Raw genomic sequence first — 7,865 nt, 5'->3', positions numbered from 1 at the left:
CAGAATCTATTGTGTAGGCCCGCCCGCTAAGCGGAGGAGTTTAGTGAACTAAGACAATTTATGGCGGGCCTCAAGCATCCTACTGCTCCATGTAACAGAGTTTATACATTTTGTATTTAAGTACTCTGACTGTTCTTCCTATAGCTCACATCTTTGATTTCCTCTCTGTGTTTACCACTTTTCCTTTAATTTCGCCACCCCGGTGCATGTGCTTCTGATGATTAGATAGCAGATACGGGAGCTGGCAAGCATCTTTTTCTTCTCGTTTTTGTTTATTGTATCAAAACTACTTATTTCTATGTGCATTCAATGCAGGGGCTGATTTACAGCAATAACAATCAAACAGCAATGATTGCTATTCAATTTTTGAACGCATTTGAGCCGCTTCTGGTGGAACTACAATAATTTACAAAAGCGCAAATAACTAATACTGCTTCTGTGTCGATGCACATGCGCTGAAGTGTAGTGATGCAGTAGAATGTACGAGGTCTGAGTGCCTTCCAACAGAGCCCAGGTAGCACAAAGTGGGCTCTGAAGGGTGGGCCCCGGTGTGCCCGATGTAGGCAATGCAGGACAGCCCCGGTGGGCTCAATGTGGATGCTGCAAGAGGGGCTGACGTAGGCCCGAAGGGGGCTGTCGACAAAGCCCCAATGGGCCCCACTAGGGGCCGATGCAGGCAGCCCTTGCGGGGCTGCCCACATTTTTCCGGCTTTGTTAAAAGGGCCCATCCCGCCAACTCCCCGCGATGGTCCTACTTTGGACCGATTTGGGCAGCCGCTTTGGAGGAACATTTTTTTTTATTTCAGTTAGCCCCTCAGATAATTACATAGGACCAATGTGGGTTCTATAGCGCTAGCCGCACTTGGGCTTGCCCACATTATTCTCATAGGGGTCCGACGTAGGAAACTGATGGAAAGCCCTAGTCCAAGTTTTCCCAATCAATATTTATGCACATAATTAAGCAATTATTTTATACATGTCTGCACTTCCTAAACACCCACAATATAAAATTTTACAATAATTCATAACATTCATCTAGCCGAAATGACTTCATGTACATCTTGTTCAGGCTGTGATGAATGTTCTGAACAGTAATATTGTGCTGAGAGTTGCAGGCTGTCCAAATCAACAACATAATAGGCAACAGTTAGCAATCAGTTTGTTTTAGTCTTTGTAGCGCAATTTGCATGAGCGCGAGAACTAAAGCCATGTAAATTTCTATTCGACTAAACATGGCAACAACTGTTATACAAATCGTCTATAATAGTAATTTAGGGCAACATCTAATGCAAATAAAGGTTGGAAACAATGTTTACGCAATTGCACGCACGCCTTCTAGCCCCATTACGGCCGATGTGGAACCTACAGCGGTTTTGTGTGGGCACCCCAATTGGGCTGGGTGTTGGTTTTGAACCTAAAGCCCACTGGCTGTTGCACGTGCCTTCAAATTCCCCACAAGGGACCAATTTTAGTATCATGCGGGCCCTCCCGCCTTCCAGCCCCATTACGGCCCATGTGGGATATAAAGCAGTTTTATGTGGACAGCCCGAATTGGGCTGGACCTTGTTTTTGAACCTAGAGCCCACCTGCTGTTGCACGGGCCTTCAAAGTCCCCACAAAGGACCGATTTTGGTACCATGCGGGCACGCCCGCCTTCCAGCCCCATTACAGCCTATGTGAGGCCTAAAGCGGTTTAGCTAAGGCTGCCTCATTTAGGCTTCACGAGGGCTTGCCCAAATTTAGCCCTTATTCATATTTCACCTGCCCTCAAGTAACCTACAAGGGGCTGATCGGGGCAGCATGTGGGTATGTCCGTTTTCTTGCCCCACTACGGCCGATGTTGGTCCCACAAAGATTTAACGGGGGCGGCCTTACTTCGGATCTATGAGGGCTTTCCCATAAAAAGCCCACATTTAGGTTGGATTGCCCCCATATATCCGGCAAGGGACCCTTGTGGTCTGGATGCAGGAATGTGCTTTGCATTAGCCCAAGAAACGCCGCTATGGGACCCCATGCAGGAGGAGCAGGGGCAAGCCCAAATGGGGCTGCCCACTTTTGCCCCATCGGGGACCGATGCAGGTTTTATGATGGTTGCCCCAGTCCCACTTGCCTACATCGGACCTACTGGGGCCCCACATTCTGTGCTACCTGGGAGGGTACAGAAGTACCGCTTTTCTATAATTGTCATCTGTGAGCCCAACATGTCGTCTACTGCAATAGAAGAGGCATCTGTGCAAGTTGGTGCGGTGACATGATGACTAAACAGCGCTAAAGATGAGGTCGAAGAGCAAGATGCAGACAGGATGAGCGCTGACTTGTAACTGAAGTTTATTGAAAAAACACAGAATAAAAACCGAAGCCAAGCCGCAATTTACCGCACACTAAACAAATACCAAGCCATGATGGCCCAGCACACATGCCACGTTCAAGAAACCTAACCTCATTTTTTGTAAAAAAAATTGATGGGTCCCAAATATATTTTTCACCTAATCACATGATATGCCTAGCCTCTATGATTTCCCGGTTAATCTACGTGTAGAGGCTCTAATCTGGTAGCGCATTGTAAGGGGTATGATGGCTGCCATTCTTTTCTACCACCAGGTAGATGTTTCGGATGCCCATCTGGCACAGATTAACCAGGAAATCACATAGGCCAGACATATGCGATTAGACGAAAATTGTGTTAGTGACCTGTGAATCGCTTTAACTGATAATGAAGTTGGGTTTCTTGAATGTGGCATGTGTGCTGGGTCGTCATGACTTGGTATTTGTTTAGTGTGTGGTTTAGGGAAGCTTGGCTTGAGTTTTTATTGTTGTATTCAATAAACTTCAGTTTAGAGTCAGCCCCCGTCGGGGGGGCGGGTGTTTCCGTTTTGCGTTTTGACCTAGTCTTTAGCGCTGTTTATTCATCATTCCGTCTACCTTCCGGCTTTTCGGATATGTTTTGCTATGGTCTCGCCAAGCACACAATACAAGTGAAGTGTTGGTGTGTACGCCAAGCCATTAGGCACGTCCGCTATGTTTTACATCCCAACAACACGAGTCATAACATTTGTTAGACATTAACCCTAAAAGGACGATTTTTTTCTGTAATTGGCGCCTATGTGCCACCGAGAGATGGCTTGTGACAGCTAAATCTATTTTCAACGAACCAGTGATGGGCAGCTCCTGATATTATTGTGGGTGACTTTAATGCTCACAGCGCTCAGTGAGGTAGTTCAATATGGAGCAGTCGACGAAGAGGCCTGGCAGGCTTTATGCATACTCAAGATCTCGTCAACATAAACGCGGCTCACCGACGTTCCTACGGGGAAAAACCTACAGCAGCTGCTTGAATGTGGCGTTTGACTCCAGGGGCTCCCATCCTTTTGTTAATTGGTACAGCACTGGAAGTACACAGCTGGAGCTCGAAGTTTTGACGGACACCTTCAACGGCAGCACTGACACACTCACGCATACAATGTGGAACACAACACTCTGACAAACACTGGCTTTCCATCGTGTTCTTTTTCTGTACCCTGGCCTTGGTTTCTTTCTGTGCTTGTGGTACTGTGGTCGGTACTTTTTCATGCTTTTCAATAGTTCGTTTTCTTTCTTGATCTCCTTTGTGCACTGCATACTTTCTTGCGGTATTGCCCGACCTCATCCTTTCGTTTGTGCAATAACACTGGTGACAAGATTTTTGTTTGCCACCTCAGCCTCTCTCGCAAGCTTTACAGAAGTCGGCGTGTCTAATAGAATCATTGTCGAGGCGTCTTTCGTCCGCATGTATTTTCCAGAAGTTTCACTTGTGAGTTCTTCCAGGTAGGCTCTCTGCTGCTGGCTTTCTTTGCCTTGCACAGAGTCATTGAATGTCCTTTCGTGTTTATCTATTATTTGCTTCTGGATTACTTTCGTTGGTCGCTCCTTGTCTTCCTCTACTGCAGCCTTCATTTCCTTGATTATTTCAACTATGATATCAGTGTCCCTAATGATGTGAACATCTTTCCGTTTTCTACGCAGAGAATGCTCTTCTTTCTTCTTGGCCAATACAAGGTCAGTTAAACATGAAGTCAGAACCACCGCAAGAGCGACGGCTGTCTCGCTCATCGTCAGAGCTGGACACATGAGGAACATCTTCGCCAGCTGGAACCGGCGCTGGCTGCTAGTTGTCGTCTACCTCGATGTTGTCGTTGTGGTCTGCGACAAGACAAGCGCCGAGCGCTTGTCTTGTCGTCTCTTCTTGTTTCTCGTCCCCCTGTCGCAGCGCCTCTAAAATATCGAAGATGAACCAACTAGCTCAAATCTCTGTGTTACTACCTCGAAGTCCGCTGGCTGAGCTGATGCCTACATGTCCTTGTCCTCATCTTCATCTGAGCCGGCCTCTACCTTCTCCTCTGCCTTCTCTTTAGTTTCATCCTCTTCTTCACTGTCAGACAGCACTTTTCTTGTTGTCTTTTGAGTCTTCTTTCTTCTTTGTTATTTCTAGATGTTTCCCAAATCCCTCGAATTCAGGCTCGTCATCACTTTCACCAAAGATGTTTGCAATATGCTCGCCAACATTTGATTCATTGTTACTGTCATTATTGTCCTCCTTATCCGAGTCGTCCTTTTCATCTTCCTTGTCCTCCTTATCAGACCCAGCCTCCTTCGCGTCCTCCCTGTCTGAGTCTTTCTCATCGTCAGAGTTCTTCCTGATAGGTGACGATGGACCACGGTTTCTCTCCTCGACTCCTTTGTTGGAAGGACTAGAACTTGCGGGTGAACTGTCGTAGTATGATGGGGCGTCGATGTGGCGGCGTAGGAGGCTCATTGTCCATATAGCAGTCACCTCGTACTCTTCCTCGTAGATGTCGACTTCAAAAACATACATTTTCTCGCTAAGTACACGTAGATCATCACTGCATGTTCCCAGCCTCGCCTGCAAACGCTTTACCGTAAGAATATCTACTGTGTTCGAACTCAAAAGTTCGCTTGCCTCGTGTAACAGCTGGGTCAGAAAAGCTCGTTGGATATCTCGTTTTCTTCTGATGCGATACATGGTGTCTCATTGAGGCCCTTTTCTTGCCTCTCCGGTAGGGTTCGCTGGCGGAGCTCCTGGTATCTTCCTGAAAGGTCGTTGGCGTTCCTTTCGCAAACTACAGGAAGGATCGTTGGAATAGCTTACATTACATCGCGGGGTTTGGCACCATAAAATATAGAAGAAGGAGGGCGGACACCAGGACGTCTCTAACACTGCAATTTATCCCCGGCTGTTCTTGGCTATCAATGTGCTAACATGGCGCTCCCACGCGCTAGTCGCAAACCTCATCTTCATCTTCTCCGCTGTTTGCAGATTTCCTCCGAATCTGCAACAACGCTTGCTTTCACCTTTACAAGAAGGGCATCCTTTTCGTGTCCTGGCCTTTCATTAACGCCGCAATGAAGTTGACGTAGCTGAAGATTTCCGTAAAATAAGAGTGGGCACAACCAAGGCACTGTCACTTATTTCAGAAGTTTTGGCGCCTCCTTCGCCGAATGACCATTACTTTACTGTCGACATTCATCTGCACCTGGTCCTGAAGTGAATACTTATTCAACTTTATCAAACCTACGAGAACACAAATGCACTGCTTATTTACTTCGATGACACCTGAGGTTCTAGTACTGTTCCTGAACAATGGATGATTAGCCGTTTGGTTGCTCTTTTGAAACCTAGATAGCCTCCTTTCGAGTTTACCTGTAACCGGCCAGTTTCCCTAGCAAGCTGTGTTAGAAAAGTTATGGAATAAATAGTGGTTTCTAGAAACTAGTGATCTTTATCCGAATAGGATGACGGGATTTCTTCAAGGACACTGGTCCATCCACAGCGTCATCGACCTAGTGGCGATAATAGAACGAAACCCGTCACCATCAACTAGTGGCTGCGGCCTTTACAGATTAATAGGGGTCTTACGACAACGTCTCCCATGATAGTATTCTTGATGAACATGACATGGGAGTTGGTGGCCGGCTCTATCTGCGAATTGCGAGCTATGTCAACGGCTGCTCTGTTTACATGACTACGCCTGAGGGAGATACTACCCACCATCACGTGGCTACAAGAGTGTGGCATATGGTGGCTATATATTTATTAACAGCCTGTATTTCGGCTCGCAGAGAAGCTTCTTATCACCTCCGGCTCAAGGAAGCAACCTTCTTCCAAAGCGAAGTACAAAAACATTGATGTACATAAAACTTCGAACACATTCCTCCAAACTGCGTGGAGAAATTTAATCGTAAACAGTACAGTGTGTCGTAAGTAAAAGCATGCAGGGATAGCTTTGAACGACCTCTGAGCTTTGAATGCAACAGCAAGTTGTACTCTGCTTAGAGAATTTATATAAAACCTTTTATGGCGGTAAGAAACAAGAAGTGCATGGGCTTCAAGGCTGTAAAGGTGTTCACCGACTAGTAGGTCAACAATGGCTGTTAGCTTTGCTCCCAGCCTGGTGGTGTAGGATATTTCTCATGTCCCTGTCGTGACAGCACCATACACGAACCACGAAGTTGTCTATATAGTAGCGGGATCAGAGGCAAACTACAGGCAGAAGTTCCTCTCGGCCCCGGCAGCTCATGCCAAAACTTTATAATGTATGGTTCCTCTAAATTCACACTGGAGATTATCACGCTACTCTGTATAATAAAACGAGAATGAGCGTTTATGGTGCTTCCCTACACTAGTGGAGCAGTAAAAAACTCAAGGGGGCACTTCGTACCACTAAACTGCGAGTAGGCGAAAGCGGTTATTGTGTGTTGGTTCAAAACCCTAGATTACGTTACCACTTTCTCCGTTTCTTTCCCCTTCCACCTTCCTCTTTTTCCTCATGGCTTGGTTAAGGTGCTCACGGAGATTGTTACAGATAGTAGGCCTCATCATTCCTGCAAACCATTTTGAAACGCCGCTTATTCCTGCTACAGTGCATCTGCTTCTTTATACTGTGCTGAGCGGCGTTCGAGGAAGCCCAAAATGAAAGGCGCCGCACGGACGCCCGGCTCGGTCAGCTTCGTATAAGCGTGAATCGCCTGGTTGTGAAGTCATCATGATGTCACATCCGGGAATGACATCACGACTTGCTATGACATAACCAGGTTTTGACATTAGAGTCATATTGTTACGCCCTTAGCGTCGCGACCGAGACGTCCTAGTTCAGTACGCTGGGTACACACGGCTAGCGGGGACGACACAAGTGCCACAAGACAAAGGTCGAACGGGCGCGCTCACTACTTCTTCCTCTTCCTCCTTTCTTCCTCCGTGCTCTGTTTTAGAAGAAGTCCGTAACACTTCCCCCGTCGCAGGCGAAGCCCTCCGGGCGAGGTAATCGTCAGCACGAGGATGACGGGGTTTCAGACGCGCGACGTGGGCAAGCTCAGTTCGTGAAGAACGTCGGCCACTTTTGGTAAGGCGCGCAATCCGATAGGTGAGGTCACTAATTGCCTCGAGGATAACATAGGGACCGATATAATGCGCGAGCAGTTTCTGACTTAAGCCACGCTTCCTTAGTGGACGCCAAAGCCAGACCATATCTCCAGGGAGGTAGGTGACGTGGCGATGGTGGTCGTCGTAGCGGGATTTCGAGCGCTTTTGTGAGGCGAGAGTTCTTAGGCGGGCTATCCGGCGGGCTTCTTCAGCCCGGCACAGGATCTCAGCAATCTCAGGTTCGTCATCTGTGGAGAACGGGAGCATGGTGTCAAGGATGTGTCGAGGAGACCGGGCATAGAGGAGAAAGAATGGACTGTAACTTGTTGTTTCCTGTTGGGCGGTGTTGTATGCGTATGTTATAAATGGTAGCACAGTGTCCCAGTCCTTGTGGTCGGCGGCGACGTACATTGAAAGCATGTTGGTGAGTGTCCGGTTGGTTCGCTCG

This window comes from Amblyomma maculatum, chromosome 8 (genome assembly GCF_055883805.1).
Source record: "Amblyomma maculatum isolate TAMU_Amacu chromosome 8, ASM5588380v1, whole genome shotgun sequence".
Taxonomy (NCBI): Eukaryota; Metazoa; Arthropoda; class Arachnida; order Ixodida; family Ixodidae; genus Amblyomma; species Amblyomma maculatum.
The sequence above is the reverse complement of the archived record's forward strand: the minus strand, read 5'-3'. Positions refer to the sequence as shown.